Source organism: Phascolarctos cinereus, unplaced genomic scaffold, assembly GCF_003287225.1.
Source record: "Phascolarctos cinereus isolate Bilbo 61053 unplaced genomic scaffold, phaCin_HiC Scaffold_9;HRSCAF=440, whole genome shotgun sequence".
Taxonomy (NCBI): domain Eukaryota; kingdom Metazoa; phylum Chordata; class Mammalia; order Diprotodontia; family Phascolarctidae; genus Phascolarctos; species Phascolarctos cinereus.
In genome coordinates this window covers 15,407,473-15,431,205 of record NW_027556402.1, presented here as the reverse complement: position 1 = coordinate 15,431,205, position 23,733 = coordinate 15,407,473, and the positions used below count along the sequence as shown (strand labels likewise).

The following is a 23,733-nucleotide window of genomic DNA, read 5'->3' as shown; positions in this document are numbered from 1 at the left end:
CTCAATATAAGTGCTGTGAGGGAAGAAACAATGTCGGATCTCAACTTTTTACATTCTCCACCATTCTCCATTTAGCACCATTCTCTGCACACAGGGGCCTCGAAAAAAGTATTTGCTGAATAAACAAATTTACAAATTGGTTCTCAGTGCTGCAATAGTTGGGAGAAAAGATGGAGACTAACATTACATATAATTGGATTATGAATCAAATGGTTGAAAAAAGCTTTATTGGAGACAGGTTATGCATTCATTCCTAGGTGATTAAAGAAGAGCCCGTGTTCTTAAAATTTCTTATTTCCCATCAAGTCAGATAGCGTTGATTTATTTTTAATAGTCAGCTGATTTCCACACAGTATTTATAATTAGCATGATCTGAAATAAAAAACAATAATACTTTAAACACATACAACTTTCCCTTTACATTTCATTAGTTTCACGATAACTGTTTTCGTAACTGTCAGAAAAACGTTTCCCATTCATTTTAGATTATTCACAATCAACCACTTAGCAATGCATTCAGTAGTGTCCTGTTTCCTGTATATGATTAATTAAAAATCATCTTTGAGCTGAGACCCACAGCAAGAAGAATAGTAAGCAAGTTTGTGAGCTGTCATTGTGTTCACATTTTTTTGTTGTTCAGTCTTATTTGACTCTTTGTGACCCCATTTGGAGTTTTCTTGGCAAAGATACTGGGATGGTTTGCCATTTCCTTCTCCAGCTCATTTTATAGATGAGGAAACTGAGGCAAAGTGACTTGCCCAGGGTCACTCAGCTAGTAAGTGTCCGAGGCCAGATTTGAATTCAGGAAGATGAGTTTTCCTGATTCTAGGCTGGACACTCTATCCACTGCACCACCCAGCTGCCCTTCTGTTTACCTTACTCTTCAGCTGTTAATACCTAAAAGTACAAGGGAAATCTACTCTACCCTTTAAGAAATTAACAATAATAATAATAACTACCATTTGCATAGTGCTTTAAGGTATGCAAAGTGCTGTGTACATAGTATCTCATTTTATCCCCAGGTGCCAGGCCTGGAGTCAGGAAGACTCCCCTTCCTGAGTTCAAATCCAGCCTCAGACACCTACTAGCTGTGTGATCCTGGGCAAGTCACTTACCCCTGTTTGCCTCAGTTTCCTCATCTGCAAAATGAGTTGGGGAAGGATAGGCTAAACTACTCCAGTATCTTTGCCAAGAAAACCCCAAATTGGGTCATGAAGAGTCAGACATGAATGAAAAACAACTGAACATCTTCACAACAACTCTGGGAGTTAGCTGTTAATTATTACCTCAATTTATACATGAGGAAACTGAGGTACCTAGAAGTTAAAGGGACTTGCCTAGGGTCACAGAGCTAGGATTTGAACTTAGATCTTCCTAACTCCAGGTCTAATGTCTATCTGGTTACCTGTAATTCAAATTCAGTTCCAGCTTTATGGAATTTAAGTGTAAAGGTAGACTTCAAAGCTAATTTCACTTACTAATGACAATAATCAAGGCTAGGTACAAATAAATGATTAATAGTGGGAATAAAGTGTTCTTGAAAATACTATAAATGTATTGATTGCACTTTATTTTGTAGGTAAATCTTTAGAAACGATTCAGATGCTCAATAACGTATCATCTTGATGCTCACAACAACAAAAAATAAGTCAAAGATGTATGATCTCTATGCAATGAAATCCAGAGATTATATTTTAAAAATCTGGTTTACTTTTTCTTTCCCATTTGAATGAAACCATGGGAAAAGCCATAGATAAGCAGATATGGATAATCCTCATGTATAATAGATAGTCCTTAGATAATCTCTAAGGATTCTTACCATTTCTTGCCTTGACGTTTTCCTCGTGTGAATTCAGAACTAAGTAACCGTGTATATTGCTGTTGTTACGATGTCTGTGCTTTCAGGATTGGCAGCAGGAGTGCTTTCAGCCCCGGTGACAGCTGTAATGGTAGAGATGGGAGCGGGAGGAGGAGGGGCTGTAGAGGATCCAGGAGGGCTCCCAGGAGCTCCATTTGCAGGGCCATTAAGACAAAGCCTTACACAGTTCTCTTGTGGGAAGAACGGTCCTTCCCCATCTCTTTCGTGTGCAGCAGGTGGACTTGGTGGCCCAAAAAAAACTACTGGAGGGGTTGGACCAGGACACCCTCCAGGCCTGGGTCGTCCTCTGGGACCCTGTGGTCCTCTTGGCCCTCTGAAAGGATTGCCGGGTCCTGGATTGTGTATGTCATCATGGTGCTTAGTACAGAGAGAATACATTGGAGATTTATGGGTAGGGATTTACTTAAATAGTATTTATTGAATGCCAGAGACAGAATGAGACAGAGAGAGATACAGAGAGACATGGAGGAAGGAAGAGAGGGAGGGAGGAGGAGAGAGACAGAGAGAAAGTGAGAGGGAGAGAGATAGGGAGAGAAAGAGGGTAGAGAGAGGGAGAGAGACATGGAGGAAGGAAGGGAGGGAGGGAGGAGGAGAGAGACAGAGAGAGAGAAAGAGGGGGGGGAGAGGGGGGGGGGAGAGAGAGAGAGAGAGAGAGAGAGAGAGAGAGAGAGAGAGAGAGAGAGAGAGAGAGAGAGAGTGTAGAGAGAGGGAGAGTAGAGAGAGGGAGAGAGAAAGAGACATGGAGGAAGGAAGAGAGGGAGAGAGGAGGAGAAATATATAGAGAGGGAGAGAGAGAAAGAGGGTAGAGAGAGGGGGAGAGGGAGAGAGAGAAAGAGAGAGAGACATGGAGGAAGGAAAAGAGGGAGGGAGGAGGAGAAATATATAGAGAGGGAGAGAGAGAAAGAGGGTAGAGAGAGGGAGAGAGAGAGACATGGAGGAAGGAAGGGAGGGAGGGAGGGAGGAGGAGACAGACAGAGAGAGAGGGAGAGAGAAAGAGAGAGAGAGAGAGAGAGAGGGAGAGAGAAACAGACATGGAGGAAGGAAGAGAGGGAGAGAAGAGGAGAAAGGCAGAGAGAAAGAGGGAGAGAGAGAGAGGGAGAGGGAGAGAGAGAGACATGGAGGAAGGAAGGGAGGGAGGGAGAGAGGAGAAGAAAAAGGAGGAGGAGGAAGACAGAGAGGGACAGAGTCAGACACAAAGAGAGATAGAGACAGAGACAGAGAGACAGATTCAAAGAGACAGAGAGCGGCACAGTGGACAGAGTCTTAGAGCCACATAAAGCCCTTAGTTCAAGTCCTGTCTCTAACAACAAGACTAAAACCCTAAATAAATGGCTCCACCTCTTAGCATCCCAGGCCACTCTCTAGAACCAGGCTGTATAGAAGGGCTTGTCTCTCTGTGATAGCTGAGGATGTCATTTACCTCATCAAGAGCTCCCTATACTGATAACATCACAAGTCTGGTGCAAAACAGAAAAATTGAGCGGCAGCAAGGTGGCATAGTGGATAGAGCACCGGCCTTGGAGTTAAGAGGACCTGAGTTCAAATCCAGCCTCAGACGCTTGACACTTACTAGCTGTGTGACTCTGGGCAAATCACTTAACCCTGATTGCCTTGGAAAAAAAAATCGACAGCTCCCTTGTCTAAAACCCTGACCTCTGTCTGGTGGGGAGACATAAAGGAAGTGGAAGATATGGTCCTTGGCCTCAAAGAGTTTATAGTCTAATTATCATCTTGTGAAATCACACATGGCACATTAAGGCCACACAGAGAAAAAGCAAAGTACAACAAAAGGAGAAAATAAGTCACAGGGGTGGGGAACTTGTGGCCTCGAGGCCACATGTGGCCCTCTAGATCCTCAAGTGCGGCCCTTTGACTGAATCCAAACTTCACAGAACAAATCCTTTTATTTTGCTATGTTCTTCTGTAAAAATTCCTCCCAGTGGCCTCTAGGTGGTGCCATAGAGCACAGAGCATTGGGCTTGGAGTTGGGGAGATCCGAGTTCAAATTTGATTTCAGACACTTACTAGCTGTGTGACCCTGAGCAAGTCACTTAACCTCTGCCTGCCTCAGTTTCCCCATCTATGTAATGGGGGTGATAATAGAACCTCCCTCCTGGGATTGTTGTGAGGATCAAATGAAAAAAATATTTCTAAAGCTCTTTGTGAACCTTAGAGTTAATGAAACCACATGTAACTATCTAAATAGACATAGGATCACATTCGTATTTGTCTGGAGCTGACGGGTCTTTTTGTCCAACTCTGTTCCACTTTGGGCAAAACTGAACCATATCATCTTGGTGCCTCTGGTTATTTAGGGCAGGTAGACAGGGATTAAGGGTATAAACACTTGCAGTGTCCAGTGAGGCGGTTATGGCTTAAGCCTGTTTCTGCTCGTGTCATACGTGGCAGAGACATATGAACCCACATATATGTACACACATACACATGCATATACACATATATACATACACATACATATACACATGCACATATATACATATACATACATATCTATTCATCTATCCATCCATCCATCTCTCTATCTACCTACCTACTGCTCTGGTGTCCTGTCACCTTCATCCCTCATGGGTTTAGTTCTGTTGCTGCTGAAGGGGCCTTCCCAGCTTTTGGTAGAGATTTGGGGGGTTGCGGGGAGTAATTTACTAGTCTTTCTTTAAGTGGTCACTAGTCTCTCAGTTTGTTTTGCTTCTCTGTTTTTTCTTTATTACAAAAGAGGATTGATTGTGTTCTAAGTGGGATGAGCTATACATGGAAATGGCCTTGATGTAAAAACAAAGGGGCCCAAAACAGTTTTGACAAAACTCTTTTGTGGACATTGGGTCTATGTGCACGTGTAGGCCACACACCAATATAGGAAGGGTTTGGCTGAATTGTTCTTATCTGGCTTCTATCTGTCCTGTTACTATTAGAAATTCGCTAGGCTGCTTTTTATCTCAACCCATTTTCTGTTAGTTGGAGAATAGAAGAAAACTTGTACATGTTGTACTCTCTTGTACTTCTCATGGAGAGACTACCTGAGGAAAGAAGGAAGGAAGAAGGAAGGAGGGATGGAAAAAAGAAATGAAGGAAGGAAGAAAGGAAGGAAGGAAGGAAAGAAAGAAGGTAAGAAGAAAGAAAAGAAGAAGGGAAGGTAAAGATGACATAAAACTTACTTTTCTATGGTGTCTCCTCTTATGTCCTTCAGCTGGCTAAAATGTTGTCCACATGTAAATGCGTAGTAAAAAAACAAAACAAAACAAACGAATTAGACTCAGTGCAACATGGCATAGTGGGTAGACAGCTGGCCTCTAAGGCTGGAATTAACCAATCAATCAACATTGATAAAGCCCCTACTATGTACCAGGAAGTGTGCTAGGTACTGGGAATACAAAAAGAGGCAAAAGAGAGTCCTTGCCCTCAAGAAGCTTACAATCTAATGGGAAGATAATATACAAATACACAGACACAGAGCAAGCTATATACAAAATTAAAAGGAAATATTTAGCAGAGGGAAAGAACTAGAATTAAGAGTGGTTGGGGAAGGCTCCTTGTAAAAGATGGGACTTTAGTTGGCACTTAAAGGAAGCCAGGGAGGTCAGTAGTTGGAATGGAGGATGGACAGCATTCCAGGCACAGGAGAAAGCCAGAAAGAATGTCTGAAGCTGAGAGATGGAGTGTCTTGTTTGTGGCACAGCCTGGAGGCCAATGACACTGGGTCAAAAAGGATGTGTTGGAGAATTAGGCTTAAGAAGACTGGAAAGTTAGGAGGGGGTAGGTTATGAAAGGCTTTGAATGCCAGATAGAGCATTTTGTATTTGCTTCTGGAGGCGTAGAGAACCACTGGAACTGAGTGGGCATGGGGTGCATGGATGACATGGTTGGACCAGGATTCAAGTTTTGTTTCTTGCACAGACTGGCTGTGTGACTTCGAGCAAGTCATTCCAGGATAGTGTTCTGGGCGCTTCTCTAAGGCTATAACTAAGCATGATGATGATGATGATGATGGTGATGAACAGCGTTTACATGTCATGCTCTATACGTTTGTCTTCTTATTTCCAAAGTCGGTACCAACCAGCACGGGGATGGAGGGATTGTCCTCACTTGGGAGTTCCCTCTGCCTATACTGAACTCAGGGCATGGTGTCTTCCAGTAGGAAAGATTATGCATTATTCTTGGTGATGAAACAAGGAAGAGGCAGAGTGGGTAGAAAACACATTTAAAGGAATTTTAAGCCACTCAATGTCACCGTCATAGAGATATATTAACATCATCATACAGCCAGTTCATTGGTGTCAGGGACAGAGTTCCCAAAGTAATTAATTTCCATTGTTGGTTGGCCTGTGGGTAATGATAATATCAAGCATTCTTTTTAAGAAAAGTTGAGAACAGCACTTTATACTGAACTCTCTCATGAACTAGGTTGCTTTAAGAAAAACAAAATGATAGACTTTGATAAGAAGATAGCTTTATGATACTGGGTACTTACAGAGAAGCAAGTAGTTATGGTCAAGACAACCGCAATCAGGATTAGGGCCTTCATCTTTTCTTACTCTAGAAATGGAGCGAGAGAATCTTCTGTTGAAGTTGGAAGAATTAATGAAACGAAACAGCAAATTTATTTTTTACTTAAATTTCAATCAAGGAATTTACGTGAAAAGATCATTCTCTAACTATGATATTGACCCATATTATTTAAAATACTTCCCAGGGGTTGAGGGTGGGGTGCAGCAGGGAACAAAGACACTAATTTTGAATTTAAATGAAGGCTTGTTTAAACAAATCAAAATTATACATTACATATTTTTGTTACTGCTACTTTGGTTATTTATATGGAATTGTTCTTTAGATTTGACATTGAGGATCTTTTCCACTTATATGTATATAATATATAAAATCAATTTCCATTTATATACACATACACATAATCAAATTTGTTAGATTCTGTTAACGAGAAGAAAGAAGAGCTAGGTGTCCATTTATAGACACTAAATTGTGATTTCATCAGGGTGTAAAGGATGCAGTAATGTGGTCTAATATAATCTGTAATTTGTAAGTCTTAATGAGCAATCTGGGGCTCAGAGATGCTACTTGCCCAGAATTACACAGATAATAAAGGGAAGTTGGAATTTATGTCTAGATCCTCTTGACTCAAGGTCTAGAACTCTATCCCGCATGCCAGGTTGTCTCACAGGCATGGATAATGGTTCATTTTTATGCTCACATCTCCAAATGCTAATTGTGACTCATCTATGAGAGATAAATTCTAAGGAGCTGCTCAAATCACATAGACTAATTAAGTGACTTGCCTAGAGTCACACAATTAGTAATAAGTTTTGGAGGTGAGAATCCCTGGTCTTCCTGACTCCAAACCCAGCAATCTACCCACCACCTCTAATTTCAATTAGATTTTTCAATTAATAATTTCAAGTAATAATTTCAATTAATTTCTGATTTTAACATCCTGTTAGAAACCTGATGAAAACCTGTCTTTGTGGATATAGCAGGTACCATACAGTGGATACAGCCTTCCTTCTCTCCCGGTCTTGCTGCCTTCAGCTCCTCTTGCTTGGAGATTTCCAGAAAGATTAGTGGGATTCTCAGCTTATAAATGGTTCTAGTTCTCATTTCCCTCTCCAACTCCTCCCTCCTGCATTGGGGAGAAAATAAAAAGTTTGTAATATTGGGGGTGTTGCTTCCGGGCTAATCCTGGCTATTTCCTGAAACTAATAAAGGAGTGGTCTGGTCAGAAGAACTTGTAACAGGTTGCCCTTTTTGCATTACAAAAATGTCCTGTACAATTATTTTATCTGTGCATCAGAAGTAAAAGTTTATTCATTATGGTGCCTTTCATCCATTTAACTCCATACTTTCCAGATCCATGTCTCTTCCTCTAAATGATATATTTTCCCATCTAATTTACCCTCTCTCCATTTTCTTTTAGTGTAGTCTTTTCTGTACTCTAAAATTGGCATCCTTGCTATGCCTAGTATTTAATGTTCCATCTTCTGCCTCTTTGGCTAGGCTGTCCTCAATGTCGAGATGTCCTCCTACCTCACCACCCCCTTAACTTTCTCTAAGGCTTAGCTCACATGCCATCTACTTTGGAAAGCCTTTCCTGGACTCCAAAACTGATTTGAACTCAGGAAGATGGGGAAGGTTTGAGGGAAAGATAATGGTTTCACTTTTAGATGTTGAGTTTCAGAGGTCTCCAGAACATCCACTTTGAGATGTCTACTAGGTAGTTGGAGATGACACTGGAGGTCAGCAAAGAGGTTAGAACTGAGTCCTTAGCACAGATATGATCACTGAAACCATGGGAGCTGATAAGATGGCCAAGTGATATAACATAGAGGGAGAAGCATGCCTAGGACAGAGCCTTATGGGACACCCATCATTAGCAGCTATGACCTGGATAGAGACCCAGTAAAAGATGTTGAGAAATATCAGTCAGAAAGGTTGGAGAAGAACCAAGATAGAGTAATGTCATGGAAACCTGTAGAGAAGAATGTATGAAATGATCTACAGGGCAAAGGCTACAGAGAGGTCAAGAAGGCTGAGGCCTGAAAAAGGGTTCTTAGACTTAGCAATTAAGAGATCACTGGTAACTTTGAAGAGAGCAGTTTTTGTTGCATGATGAGGTCAGAGGCCTGACCACAGAGAATGAGAAGAAAGGAAGAAGATGGTCTTCTTAAAGAGTTCAGCAGCAAAAGGGAAGAGAGAGATATGGAAATGAATAGATCAAGTTAGGGATTGAGGATTGGAGAGACATGAGCATATTTGTGGGCAGTAGGAAGCAGCCAGTAGTCAAGGAGAGATTGAAGATGAGTGAAAAGGTGGGGGTGATGGCATGATCTGCTGGAGAAGATAGGATGAAATAGAATTACTTGTACATGGGAATGAGTTTGCCTTGGTAAGGAGAAGGGCCATCTCTTTATATGAGACAAGTGAAGGAAAAGATAATGGGAGAAATTAACTGAATTATGAGAGAAGAGGAAGGGAGAAAAGGAGCTCTCAGCAAATAGCCTCAATTTTTTCAATAAGCTACGGGGAAGAGTTCTTAATAAATGTTTTAAAAAGACCTTTAATTGATACTTATTGCTTGTTGGTGGCTACTGTAGAAGGATACACAAAAAGAAATAAAATCCCACTAATTAAATCTTTACAATATTCTTTAATTTGCCTTTCCCACTAAATGAAGAGATTAGATTTAGATTTGGAGGTGGAAGGGACCTTGGGATTCATCTAATCTAGCTCCCTCATTTTACAAATGAGAACCTTGAAATCCAGAGAAGAGAATGTCCTTGATCAAGGTCACAAGGTAATAAGAATAACACAGGTGCAATTTGAACCTAGGTCTTCTGATTCCAAATGTCTTCCCATAAGACCGTACTGCTTTGTTCCTTTTTAGCTGCAAATGTTTCCTCTAAAACAGGGGACATTTTGTGTATCTTAGTCACAAAAGGCAGACCAGTTAGTTAACAATAGATAATGTCCACATTGTAGTAATTTGGATACTATTTCTAGGACACGAACTATAGTTATTCATGGTCATTGAATTAATGACTAGAAAAGTGAAAAAACAGCATGTACTTAGACCTAGAACACCTATTTGTATGTAATTGGTTATAATATTTCCAATGCCTTCCTTTCAAAGAAATTGCTCTCCTTAGCATGTTCACTTGGCACTAGCTCACAGCAAATAAATTCACTATAAATGAAAACACTCCATACCATTTTTATCCCTTGCCATTGATGGTGCGGACCCTAGAGACAATTCCTTATTTCTGGCTCTTAATTTTTAAAGAATTCCTTTATTATGTTCAACCCAACATAAATCTGACTCTTTTCAGCAGAAAGAAATTGAGTTTTCATGATGCAAAAATGCTGTACGTTAGCATGAACAGGAGCCCTAGTCTCTTTTATACCTTATTTAAAACTCTTTGGAGATAGAGGATTCCAGGGACCCTTCCACATCTCACAAGGGTGGGAGAAGAAGCCATATAAATGCTCAACTCCACTTCCTAGACTAGAGGGATGGATACTTGGGTCAAGGACAAGAACCTACCATGAAGAATTGAGATCATTTGACCATCCAGGTGGTAGTTGTTTTTCGTTTTTTTGTTTTTTTTTACAAACCTCAATAAAATCTCCAAAAAAGAGTGATGGTAAAATTATGCACCAGATGTAGACTAATGAAAATTGATCCATAAAATAAGAAGACAGAAATGTGCCAGGTAAAAGTCTTATGAAATACTGGCAGAAAACTTGAATACTTAGAGCTCCGGCACAGTGTCTCCATCCCCAAATCATTCAATGTGTCAGGCACTGTCTCTGCAAGCAGTTTCACAGGCATGTGCTTCAGGCTTCAGTCAATTAACAGACTAGTCAGTTAACAAGCATTTATTAAGTGCCTATTATATGCCAAGCACTGGGGCAAGAGCAGGGGATACAAAGAAAAGAAAAAAAACAAAACTATAAACACTCACAGGGTACTGTAATTTAATGGGGGAGACATCCAAAAAAATGGACGAGCAAGTTATACACAGGATAAATTAGAGATAATCTCAGAGGGAAGGCACTATCAGTAAGGGGAATCAGGTAAGGCTTTTTGAAAGATAAGAGATTTTGCCTGGGGCTTCAAGGAATCCAGGAAAGCTAGTAGACGAAGGTGACCTTGGCTGTGGCTTTGCTTGAACCTCACCCCCAACCCCACAAGGGGAAGCAGACAGAAACTAGAAGAAGGAAGTAGATGAGAAAAGCAATAGGGAGCATAGGACAGAATGAGATGGGGGTGGGCAAGCATCCGTACCTTAGGGAAGAAGGCTGCACGCACAGCTATGGCCTATCCTCTCCCACTGCAGCTTACTCTGGGCAGGGACCCGGGCTCCTCTGCACCCTAACACAAGGAGGCTAAGGATTCATAGCTTTGTATATGGCTGTACAATAGGAGAAGTAGGATGGGCAAAAACATTTAGAGGACAACCAGAGATAAGTGCCTGGGAATACAAGAGAGACCCTGAAAGACCAAAGGGCCGACAATGAAGCTTGAATAAAACCTGGGCTGATAATGAAAGAATGAATGAATATAAACTCACTAATTAAGTGCTGCTTTATGCCAAGCATCATGCCAAGCAGCTAGGCATACATTCACAGGAGCAAAAACAGTCCCTTCCCTCAAGCAGAAGAGCACAGTGTCTAGGAAGAAGCAATTGGTATAGAAAGTCATTGGAACGGTGAGTGGGGACATATGGGAATAGACTGATGCTACCTTTAAAAAAGCAATGGCTAGGTTGATTTGATCATGGAACCCAAAGTAGAGGTACATTGTGGAAACAAGGCTGCCTAGAGTAGGGTGGTTAGGAGGTAGGGAGTGAAAAGTAGCATGAAGAGAGCCAGCCTGACCAGCAGGATCCCCACAGCCAAAGCTTCAAAAATTAAGGGTGATGACAGTGTCAGAGGAGAGAAGGGGGCATGTGTGAGAGATGGTATAAAGGTGGTATCAATAGGACTTGGCACTAGATTGGACGTGGGGGATCGTGAGAGAGAGTGAGGAGTCAAGGATGAAACCTAGTATTTGAGCCTCGGTAACCAGGCAAAGAGAAAGACCACCTTTTCTTGTGAGACAGGGGTGAAGGAAGAGATGTTCCAGGCAATGTGCTAAATGCTGGGAAAACAAAGAAAGGCAAAAACAGTTCTTGCCCTCAAAGAGCTCATAGTCTAATGGCGAGGACAACATATGCTCCACAGGTACGGGAAAATTAGGAAGAGGGGAGGGTTTGGGGGGGAAATGAAGAGTTCTGTTTTGGTCATGCTGAGTTGAAGATGTCTAAGAGACATCCAGATTGAAATGTCCAGTGGGCAGTTGGAGATGTGAGAGTGGAGGTCAGCAGAGAGGTAGGGCTGGACAGGTAGAATTGAGAATCATCACCATAGGGGTGACAATTCAGACCATTGGAGCTATGAGATCATCAAATGAAATAGTACAGAAGGAGAAGAGAAGAGCGCCCAGGGCAGGGCCCTTTGGTATATCCATGGTTAGTGGGCATGACCTGGATGAAGAAGAATGGTGAGGTTAGAAGCCAGAGAGTTAAAAAGAAAACGAGAGGAAAGGAAGTGGGGACACCTGTTGTAGATGACCCTGACCTTCTCAAGGAGTTTAGCTACAATAGAGAGAAGAGATATAGAACTGGTAGCTGGTAGGCCGGATAGATCAAGTGAGGGTTGTTTTTTGGGCTTTTTTTTTTTTCTGAGGATGGGGCAGACAGGCATCTGTTTTTACATAGTAGGGAAACGGTAACTACACAGGGAGAGACCAAATATTAGTAAGAGAATAAGAATAACACAGGGGGTAATTTGCTGGAGAAGATGGGATGGAATGAGATCTCTTGTGCTTGTAGAGGGGTTTCCTCTGGCAAGAACAAAGACCACATCTTCTTGTGAGATGGGGTAAGGGAGACGGGTGGGGCACTGTACCAAATGCCAGGAATAGGAAGAAAGGCCAAAACAATCCTTGCCCTCAAGGAGCACACAGTCTAATGGAGGAGATACCACGTAAACAACTCGGCATAAACTCTGTGTGTGTGTGTGTGTGTGTGTGTGTGTGTGTGTGTGTGTGTGTGTGATATGCATCTATGTGTGTACATGTCTATGCATCACTGTAATTGCTCAGTCTTTTAAGTTGCGTCCAACTGTTTGTGACCCCATTTCTTGGCAAAGATACTGGAATGGTTTTGTCATTTCCTTCTCCATCTTGTTTTACACATGAGGAACCTGAGGCAAACAGGGTTGAATAACTTGTCTAGGGTCACACAACTAGTAAGTGTCTTGAGGCCAGATTTGAACTCGGGTCTTCCTGACTCCAGGCCCAACACTCTAATTCACTACACCACCTGGTGTAGATATGTACATATGTATATTCTAGATGTGTGTGTGTGTTCTGAATTGGAGATAAGCTTGGAGGGAAGGCACTAGCATCAGGGAGAACTGGGAAAAGAGTCTTGAAGACAGCAGAACTTTAGCTGATACTTAAAGGAAGCCAGGATTTAAAAATACAAATAGCAGGGTAGAAGATGATAGAAAGCACAATGGAGAATCTTTCCAAAGAAACAGAGGCTCTGAAAGAAGAAATGATGGATTTAGAACACAAAAATACAGAAATGGGGGCAGCTAGATGGCACAGTGGACAGAGCACCGGCCCTGAAGTCAGGAGGACCTGAGTTCAAATGTGGCCTCAGACCAAACACTTGGCATGTACTAGCTGTGTGACCTCGGGCAAGTCACTTAACCCCAATCACCTCCCTACAAATAAATAAATAAATAAACAAACATAGAAATAAATAAGTAAATTTAAAAAATGCAGAAGTGGATGAAGATTTTTCAGCAGAAAAACAAAAGGAGATTGCTTTGAAAGAACCCATGAATTCTAAGCCTAAGTGACTAGGTTCCAAGAGATAATGTTAGAGATAAATTAAGGATCATAGTTTTCCCACATAAGAAACATGAGTATGAAAAAAGAATGCCATGTGACAGGAAGCACATGCAAGCACTCTTCCACCAAATCCAAAGACTGCCGCCAGAGGAAAAAAACCCACATTTAAACCCATATTGGTCTTTCAAGGTCTCTTTTATATTCCTAGGCACTTGTCTCTGGTTTCCCTCCACATTTAAAACTCAAAGGTATGTAGTAGTTAAATTTTAATAACAAACAACAACTTTTCAAAGAACTAGTAAAAAATCCCAACAAAAACCTTCAACTTTGAAGGAGTTCCCATTTCATTAACACAGGATTACTCTGTAGTCATGAGAAACTGAAAGTTCTACACATGTGCTATTGAGCCTAGGTGGAAAAAAATCACTCAGCTGTTATGACTGGGTCCATTATAAATTTATGTCACATGAGGTCAACTGGGCCCTCACTGCCGCCAGGCAATCCTACTGTACCTCTCTGATCTCACTATCCCTTTCTCCACAGAGGCTCTTCTAAACCTTTTCATCCCTCCTCAAACCTCCCTTAACTCTCCCTCTCCTCGCTCTCAGCCGAGAATCTTGCCTCATATTTTACAGAAAAAATGAGATTTTGATGATTTCCCTCATCTCCCTCTTCCTCATCTCCTATCACTCAGATACCTTCTGCCACTATCTCCTCCTTTACCCCTGTCTAACAAGAAGAGGTGGCCTTACTCCTTCACCAAGGCCTACACTTCTGCCTGTACAAACAATCCCATTTCATCCCATCTCCTCCAATAGATTTCTCCCTCTGTCACTTATCTTCAAAGTGTATGGGGTATTCAGGGAGGCCAAGCACCTCTGTTGGGAGGGCTTTACAAGCCCTTTTCAGGGCTGCTCATCCACCTTTGGTGTCCACCTGTCACCCGATTCTCACCTGTCACATCCTCATAAATTGTCTCCATATATAGGAAAAACCAGGGTGAGGGTGACCGATAGGCCTCAAATACGTAGGTGAGACAGGGGGATGTCTGTCCAAGTATGTGAAGAATTGCCCTGGAAGAATGGGCAGATGAGAACAATTTGTTCCAATGACCGTGAAAGTGGCTGAAGTAAGTTCTATGGAGCGCTTAGAGCTTGGTCAGGCATCAAAGACACCAAGGTGGTCCACAGCATCCTGGGCCATCTCCAGCCATCCTGACTTTTGCCCTGCCATTGGACTTTGATAACTCTGGAGGAGAGAGTGAGGCTGACAACTTTGTGCAGCTCTGCCTCATTTAAATCCAATTCATGAGTGAGTCAAGACATCACCCCATGATGTCATTGGTCCTCTTCAAAACTGAAGAGCAAACAACAACAAGAATCACTTGTCTTCAATTTCTTTCTGTTTACTGGTTCCTTCCCTGCTGCCTATAAACATGCCTATGTCTCTTCCATCCTCAAAAAACAAAGACCCCTCACTTTATCCTTTCGTCTCTGCTAAATAGCATCCTATATCTCTTCTGCCCTTTGTGGCTAAACCCCTCAAAAAGGCTGTCTACATTAGGTGCCTTCACATTCTCTCCCCTCATTCCTTAACCCCTTACAATCTAGCTTCTGGACCTGTCATCCTAGTCACCTATGATCTCTTAGATGCCAAATCCAATGGTCTTTTCTCAATCTGCATTCTCCTTGACCTTTGTGCAGCCTTTGACACTATTGATCACCCTCTCCTCCTCAATACTCTGTTCTCTCCAGATTTTTGGACAAAAACCTCTCTTGGTTCTCCTCTTAACCCATCAGACCACTACTTCTTGCTCTCCTTTGCTGGATCTTCAACCATCTCATGTCCTATAACCATAGGTGTCCCTCAGGGCTCTGTCCTGGGTCCTCTTCCATTCTCTATCCACACTACTTCACTTGGTGTCTCATCAGTTCCCATGGATTTAATTACTGTCTCTATGCTGACAATTCTCACATCTACTTATCCTGCCCGAAGCTGTCTGCTGACCACTAATCTCCTATCTCCAACCACCTTTCAGATATCTCAAACTGGATATCCAGTAGACATCTTAAACTCAACATGCCCAAAATGGAACTCATTATCTTTCCCCCTAAACCTTTCCCTCTACTAACTTCTCTTTTCCTGTGAAAGGCAGCATCATCCTCTCAGTCCTTCAGGCTTACAACCTTGGAGTCATCTTTGACTCTTCACTTCCACATCTGTATCTAATTTGTGCCACGGCCTGCCAATTTTACCCTTCCAACATCTCTCCTCTGACGCTGCCCCCTCATCACCTCATGCCTTGATTACTGTGATAGCTGCTGGTGGGTCTGCCTGCCTCAAGTCTCTACCCACTCCAGTTTATCCTCCGTTCATCGACTAAGGTGATTTCCCTAAAATATAGGTCTCATCATGTCACTCCCCTACTCAATAAGTTCCAATAGAGCCTCCTTATTGCCTCCAGGAACTAATGAGTTTGGTGTTCAAAGCCCCCTGACCCAACCCCTTACAGTCTTCTTCCACCTGATTCTCTGCCATGTGGTCTTTGATCCAGTGATACTGCCTCCTGGCTGTTCCTCCAACACGACACTTCATCTCTCGGTTTGGGGAATTTTCTCTGGCTTTCTCCTGTGTCTGGAATATTCCCTCCTCAGTTCTACTTACTGGCTTTCCTGGAGTCTTTTAACTAAAACCCTACCTTCTGCAAGAAGCCAACCCCAACCTCTTGTTTCTAGTGGCTTGCTTTTATTTATTTCCAATTTTTCCTGCATTTAACTTGTTTGTGCACATTTTTTTTTTGCTTGTTGTCTCCCCCATTAGATTGTCAGCTCCTTGAAGGCAGGAATTGTCTTTTACCTCTTTTTGTTTCCCTAGTGCTTCGTTCAGTGCCTGGCACATAGTAGGTACTTAGTAAATGTTTATTAACTAATTGACTGCTCTATTCCAAAAGTCAGAGGTGCTCAAGCTACAACCCAAATAAAAAATGTGCTGTAAGACTGGATATAATTATCAATGAAAAAGTCGGTGTTTTTTAAAAAGGGCATTTTATGCATTTCTAAACAATAACAACAGAAAACAAACACTCCAAAGAAGAAAAATACAGCAAAGATAAATAAGTGTAATTAATTTTTAAAACATTTTTTAAAACCAACTAAGTAATGAAGAAATTTTTCACATGTTTGTAGTATATCCTTTAAAGAAAATAGAAAATTTAATTGGTGGGGTATGAGAAAATACAAAGAAAGATACATGGAGCAAAAAATGATTTAAGTGCCATGTAAGGGGAACTTAAAAAATGAGAATTCAAAGAGAAAGGGCTCAGTGAATAGTCCTTAGACTAAATCTCATGATCCCCTATAAATATGATGATCATGATGATGATGATGTTGATGGTGACAGCTAGAATTCAGATAGTGCTTTAAGATTTGCAAAGCTTTTTATGTTACCTCATTTGAACCTCTCAGCAGCTTGTGAGATAAATGCTAGTGTTACCTCCATTTCATGAATTAACTGAATGAGACCAGGTGATTTGCCCAGGGTCACAGTTTACAAAGCGTCTGAGGTAGGATTCTCACTCATGTCTTCCTTACTCCAAATCCAGCACTCTATCTATCTATCTAAGCTGCATAGCTTTTAATTAATGTCTTTGTGTGAGGGGGAGAATGTAGTGGGAAGTTGGGCTATGGGAAAAGGAGAGATGAGAGATGGTCATTGCAGATGCATCCTGTGGTAGGAGCAATGTCCTAATCTCCTTCGGTGGAAGTAGATTAACTTTTACTTACAAGGTATTGAAACCTTTCTCAAGACTTGGGTGCTTCAGGGCACTAAAGGCTCAGACTGCTCACATCGCCTGCTCCTCATCAGAGTACAAAGAGCAGCTACCACGAGCTCCAGGAGCACTCTGGTGAACCACGAGGGGCATTTCAGGCAGGGAAGCTTCACTCAGTGCAATCAGCTCAACACCTCGATCTGTGTTCTTGTCGAATATCTTTCTCTCACTATTGCTAAGTAATTCTCCTCTTGCTGACTGCTGAATGGTCTACTAGGGTCTCATTTTGTTCCAGTATTGAACCTAAACTGGTCTGAGTCAAGCCAGCCCAGAACATATCACCACTCTATCTATATCTGACCAGACAAGGGACGATAATTCTAATTTCTCAACAAGAGATTTGGTGCTGGGCAGGGGGTGTTGTGAGGCTCAAATTAAATAAAGCACTTTGTAAACCTTAAGGTGTTATATAAATGCTGGTTGTCATCATCATCATCATCATCATCATCATCATCATCATTGGGGCTGTTATTATTATTATTATTATTATTATTATTCTCATTATCCTACAGTGACTAAGCTTCCAGTCTGATGATGATTTCTTTCCCTAAGTCTTCTATTGCACTACCACTGAGCTCATGCAGGCTTTACAGAGCAATGCACAGGTGTGTTGGTAAATATTTAACAACTTGTGCTCTTTGGGGGAGCAGGGAGGGGAGAAATGTAAGCACATGTATTTTTAAGTTTGATCTGCATTATTATAGAAAATTTAAGCAACAAAATAATGAACTGAGCCCTAAATTGTAGTGATTGCTGATTTTTAATGTGTAAATACTCACACTGAAAGTGCTGTTAGAACTAGCTCCAACACAGCCCTGGTGACAATAGGGTAAAATCAATGTGTAGGAGGGATGGGGAGATCACTGCCCTGGAGGGGAGGTTAAAGAATATTCTCATGGTGAGGACTGGCATATGCCTTTGGTAAGGGTCAGGGACTTATAACGGATTGCACCAGGGGTTGGGGGTAATATTTGCACATTAGGAGACTCCCCTTTTCTGATAAAGGATAGCAAAAGGCTGAAAACAAAATCAGTTCCCATCAATTGAGGAATGGCCAAACGGATTGTCACACACAATGTGCAATAGTCTAGTACTTCACCTCGCTCTGGAATCAAACATAAACTCATCTGTTGAGCTTCTAAAGCCCTTCATAACCTGGGCGGCCCCAATTATGTTTCCAGCCTCGTTGATCTTGCACTGTCCTATTCAGCCAAACTGGACCTTTCTCTATCTCACTCACACAAGATACTCAGTCTCTGGTTGTCATGCTTTGCATTGACTGTGCCCCATGCCTGGAGTACACATCCCACTCACCTCTGCCCCTTAAAATCCTTCTCATGCTTCAAGACTCATTTCTAACACTTTTCTATCCTGATTACTTGATCTCTTCAGCTGGCAATGCCTTCCCTCTCAAAAACCTTATTTAACTATGTTGTAATTCTCCTATTTATTTCTTCTGTATATATTTCCATATACGTCCTTATTGTTTGCATTAGAATGTGAATATTATTTCATTAATAGTATTTATATCTCCAGACATCTAGCACAGTGTCTGGCACACAACAGGCACTCAATAAAGGCTGTTTGATTTTTGTATCATACTCCTATAGGTAGTAGGATCCCTCCCCTCCAAATTATACCACTTTGTTGCTTTTCCCTGGTTTTCTCCACATTTCCACCCTTTCTCCTCTTCGTATCCAACTGATCCATAAGGTTTTTTCGTTTTTGTTTTTTTAAGAGCTTCCAAGTATCTGAGAATTCACGAGTTCCCATATAACTGAAGCCCTGCTCACTGACCACCCAAATCATCATTTTATTACAGGCCATGTTTGTCCCTTTTAGCTGCATTTCACCTGAAGCTTCTGCTGTGATATTCACTTATATTCAAACAGAACAAGTTGTGTTCAAAAATATTTATAGAAGACAAGCAATCGAAGTGGAAGACTGGCCCACTTTAAATTGTGTGGACAGAAGAGAAAAAGAATCCACATCCTTTCGATTACATCATCTTCCAATTGCCAATGAAGAAGGAAGAATCTTCCGGGAAGAAGCTAATAGAGGCAGAATGGGCAGGAATGCAGTAGCTAAGACCTTGGTGGGGGGGAAAAGAAGAAACTTAGATTTTGTTTTCTTAACAATAAAAAAAGATAAACACTTTTTTTAAAACCCAGAAATTTAAAATAGACATCTATATATGTCTGTGCAAGGTGTTTTGACCAATTTGTTTCTGAAATAAGCAGCATTTATATATCATAAATATATTTATATATATTTTAAAGCCCCTTACAAATATTATCCCTTTCAAAGCTGGTAACAAGCCAGGGAGGTGAGCGCTATTATTATTGTCATCTTACAGACGGCGAAACAGGCAGGCTGAGGTTGGGTGACTTGCCCAGGGTCACGTGGCTTGGAATTGTCTGAGGCGTCAGTTCCCTGCTCTGTAAAAAGAGAGGTTTGGCTTGGATGGCCTTTCCCTGGATCATTACGACCCGCTAAGTGGTCAGTGGGCCTTCGGCTGGGGAGTGGACAGACATTTTCTGCCTCCCAAGGGGGCCGCTCTAATATTGGTGAAAGTTTTATAAACTTGCCGCCTCCCACCAGGCTGCTTCGCCTGCTCTGCGGGACGGCCAAGCTGGGGGCGTGTGCACAAGAAGGACAAACGAGACTTGGAGGAATGAGGAGACTAGAGGGGCGCATCGCGCTCTTTCCCGCCTCAGCGGCCGGACACAGTGTGACGACACTTCCGGAGGAAGCGTCAGGGAAATGGCTAACGCGAGGCGGCCTTATCGCTGCGGACCTCTCCTCCCATGCCGCCCTCTGGGGGAGCGCGCGGACGGTCGCAGGGCGCTAGCCAAAAGGGCTGCCTCGAGTTGCCAGCTGGCCGATCAGGACGCGGCCCGGCACACCCTCCTCTTCATCTTTTTTTCGGCCATGCCATCTCCCACGAGCAACGGAAGCGGACTCAGCCGGAAGCGACTGTGCCCCTCTAGGCCGACGCCGTGTAGTCTCGCTGATTTCAGCCAGGCGGGGGCGTGGTGTCCTGGAGGACTGCTACCCACGTGACCGTCCTTTCCCTAGGGAAGCCTGTGTCCTAGGTGTTATCTGGCCACTCCTTCAGCCCCTCCTCTTGTGACTTTGACTCCAGGCCCTCCTGTAGGCACTCTCCTCCCCCTGATCAATTAGGCCTATTAAGCAAGCCAGCACCGACTTAAACTAGGGATGCAGACCTGGACTGACCAGCGTAGTGGTCAGCAGGGGTCTGCACCCTGCTTCTGGACCTGATCTCTTCAGACAGATTTCTTTTTCTTTCTTTCTGCCCTCTTTCTTTTTTTCCTTCCTTCCTTCCTTCCTTCCTTCCTTCCTTCCTTCCTTCCTTCCTTCCTTCCTTCCTTCCTTCCTTCCTTCCTTCCTTCCTTCCCTCTCTCCCTTCTTCTCTTTTCTCTTCTTTCTTTCTCTCTCTCTCTCTCTCTCTCTCTCTCTCTCTCTCTCTCTCTCTCTCTCTCTTTCTGTCTCTCTCTCTTTGTCTCTCTCTTTCACTCTCCCTCTCTTTCACTCTCCCTCTGTCTCTTTCACTCTCTCTCCCCCCCTTTCCCTCTCTCTCTCTCCCTCTGTCTCTCTCTCTCTCTCTCTCTCTCTCTCTCTCTCTCTCTCTCTCTCTCTCTCTCTCTCTCTCTCTCTCTCTCTGTCCCTCCCTCTCTCCCACAAATTTGCTGTCCAGCCCTCCCTCCCCCACCCGGTACTCATGCTGTATTGTTTAAATAGACCAGTAATGAGTGGACACCTACAGTCAGGCGAGACCCAAATTCAAATCCAGCCTCAGACACTTTCTAGGTTGGTGACCCTGGGCACTTCGCTTAACCCCTGTCTGCTTCAGTTTTCTCATCTATAAAATGGGGACAAGAAGAACACCTACCTTCCCTGGGTTGTTGTGAGCATAGGATGACACAGTAAAGTCTTTGTTAACATGAAATTGCAATATAAATATTCGCTATTACTATTTTTTGTTTCATGCCAGTAGGCCTTATGAAGTCTCTATTCTATAGTGATCAAAGTCTGCATTTTGTTTTGCCAAGAAAATGTTTATTTTTTTTTCCCTGGTCAGATTTCTATAAGGAAAGCTGGGTTATACTGGGTTAACAATACTGTTATAACATTGTGGGGAGATGGGGAGAAGACTAGGCCTGTGATTTCCTTTTGCTAAGGAAACTCCTGCTACTGATGCAGTCTGCTTCCTGCCCTTCATCTTACAGCCTTAGGGGCTGTGGGAAGTTAAGGGCTCCATTTATAAAACATAGAAGTATGTATCAGAGGTGGACCTTGGACCCAGGTCTTTCTGACCAGAGGCCAGCTTCCACTAGGCCATGCTTCTCATAGCATTTTAAGATTTGCAAACTCATTTTACCTAGTTTATTTCATTTATTCCCACAACACTGTGTTTATTTACACCTCCATCTTACAGTTGAGAAAACATCCAGAGCTAAGTGACTTTGCCCATGGTCATACAACTAGGTCTCTCCTGATTCTAGACCCAGCTCTCTTTTCCCTCTTACCACACACTGTCCCTTTGTAATTCCTAAAACATTTTTTTTTTGCCAAGCAAACTTCAGGTGTATAACACTACCTCATTTCTTTAGTTGGAGATGTTATTCTATACTGCATTCAGAGGGTGTCATTAGCATCACCTTCCTCTGGGTTGGAGGCATCAGTTTCAGTTGTGGAATCTTCCCTAGAGTCTGTGTGGCGTCCTGCAGTGGGACTGCCAGGTAAGGAATCTGTGGCATTAGTCACAGATTCAATTGGCCTGCCTAACAGTTTAGTGAAGAAGACTTTAATAGTGTTCCTATCTTCACACGTATTCTTGGCTTCTGATGCAGGGAAAACAGAGTGATCTTTGATTTTAAAGGCATTGAGAACAAGGGCTGTTGCATTCAACTCATCTTCAGGATTTCCCTCCATCCAAAGCCTATTATCATCAGCAGTATCTTCCTCTATGGAGTTGGAAGTTTTAGACATGGTGGTGTCTTCCTCCTTAGAGTTAGTCAGATCCGTCACACTGAGCACGTCTTTCTCTTCAATGATGCCATTTACTTTAGCCATGGCATTGGGGTCATCTTCCTCTGAAGGGATGGTTCTGTCAAACTCAGTGATTTTTCCTTCTTCCAAGTCACGCACTATAAAATCAGAGACTTCATTTGCTGTGTCAGTGGCATCATCATCATCATCATCATCATTCATTGGAAAAGCATCGTTGGATATTGAGCTGATGCTCCCAGCTGTATAGGAGATGGCTTCCTCTGCAGTGAGAGACATGGTGTCATCAGAGAGCGTGGTAGTGTGTATTGGAGTGGAGATGCCTTCTGCCACATCAGCAGTAGATGTTTCAATACCCTGTAGCTTAGTGTTAAATTCTGATGGTGTTTCCTTCAGAAGAGTAAATTTGTCTGCCACGGAGTTGGTGAAGTTGCTGAAAGTGTTCATGAAGGTGACAGCAGTTGTAATAAGGTCACTCTCTGGTGTTACATCCCTGATGTAAGATGGCCTCCTTCTGAAGTGATATTGTCATCACCCATGGAGAAAACAGTTGCTTCCGTTAGGTTTCTAGTGGTGTCTGTTGTGGGAGTTGGGGAATAGTTAGGGGGTGGATCTTCAGCAATCAGGGCAGCAGCATTAGGCACAGGGAGCTTTTCTTCAGGGGAAGAGCTTCCAGGTGGAGTAGTAATGGCACCAAATAACATCTCCGAGGTGGTCTCCCTAGTTGTACATGGATCACATTCAGTATATGTGGAGTCAACAATGGCCACAGTGTTCTCTTTGGAAGTGTCCAATGGGAAAGCACGAAGGTGAGTTGCAGTTTTAGTAACTGACCCTTCCAGGATTCCAAGGTTGTTCATGGGAGCAGAACAATCAGTTGCTAGATTTAAAAGATAGGATTTTGCCATTTTTGGATCAGCCAAAGAGCCGTCTTTTTCCGGGAGAGTGTTCTGAACTTTGTCGCTGGTGAGTTCATCTTGAAGAATATTGATTGTGTTCACAGACAGAGTAGTATCTTCATTGGATTTAGCAGTCCTTTTTCCAGAGATGAGAAAGTCATCTCCAGATCTGTTGGATAAAGAAGTAGGAGTTGGTTCTTTGGCCATTGTTGGATTGGCCTGAGCCATGAAGAACATGTCACCTGTTAAAACCGAGTACGACATTGTTTCAGAGTCTTGCTTTCCAAAGGAAATTCTGTCTGCTCCATGAACAGAAAAGGAAGTCACAATAGGTACGCTATTCTGTGGACTGGCCGGCTGATCAACAAATTTGGATAGGTCAGCTGTGATTTTATTCTCTTCAGACATAGAATTGACATCTTCTCTGTTGGGAAAAGTGGAATAATCCTGAGGGTCTAATTCATTGTCTTTCAGGATATTGCTACTTGATAGATAGGGTGAAAAGTCAGTGGTGTACAGAATATTTTCTTCTTCTTGAGTAACATCATCTCCTTCTGCTATAGCATCCTCTTCCTCTCTGTGAAATGCTACTTCATGCTCATCAGATGTAATCTCTACAGAAATATCAGCTTCATATATAGCAGCTTCATTGATAAAGTCAGTATCT

The 23,733-nt window shown here is 42.5% G+C and overlaps 1 long non-coding RNA gene across 1 annotated transcript; it reads right to left on the bottom strand.

Annotated features, from left to right (window-relative positions):
- Positions 1 to 198: 198 nt before the first annotated feature.
- Positions 199 to 21,978, bottom strand: LOC110209664 (uncharacterized). Its single transcript, XR_013483925.1, has 6 exons — positions 21,758 to 21,978; positions 7,393 to 7,526; positions 6,366 to 6,430; positions 5,053 to 5,088; positions 1,820 to 2,236; positions 199 to 372 (listed from the first exon to the last, which is right to left on the bottom strand). It is a non-coding gene; the product is annotated as an uncharacterized LOC110209664 (long non-coding RNA).
- Between the last annotated feature and the right edge of the window lie 1,755 nt (positions 21,979 to 23,733).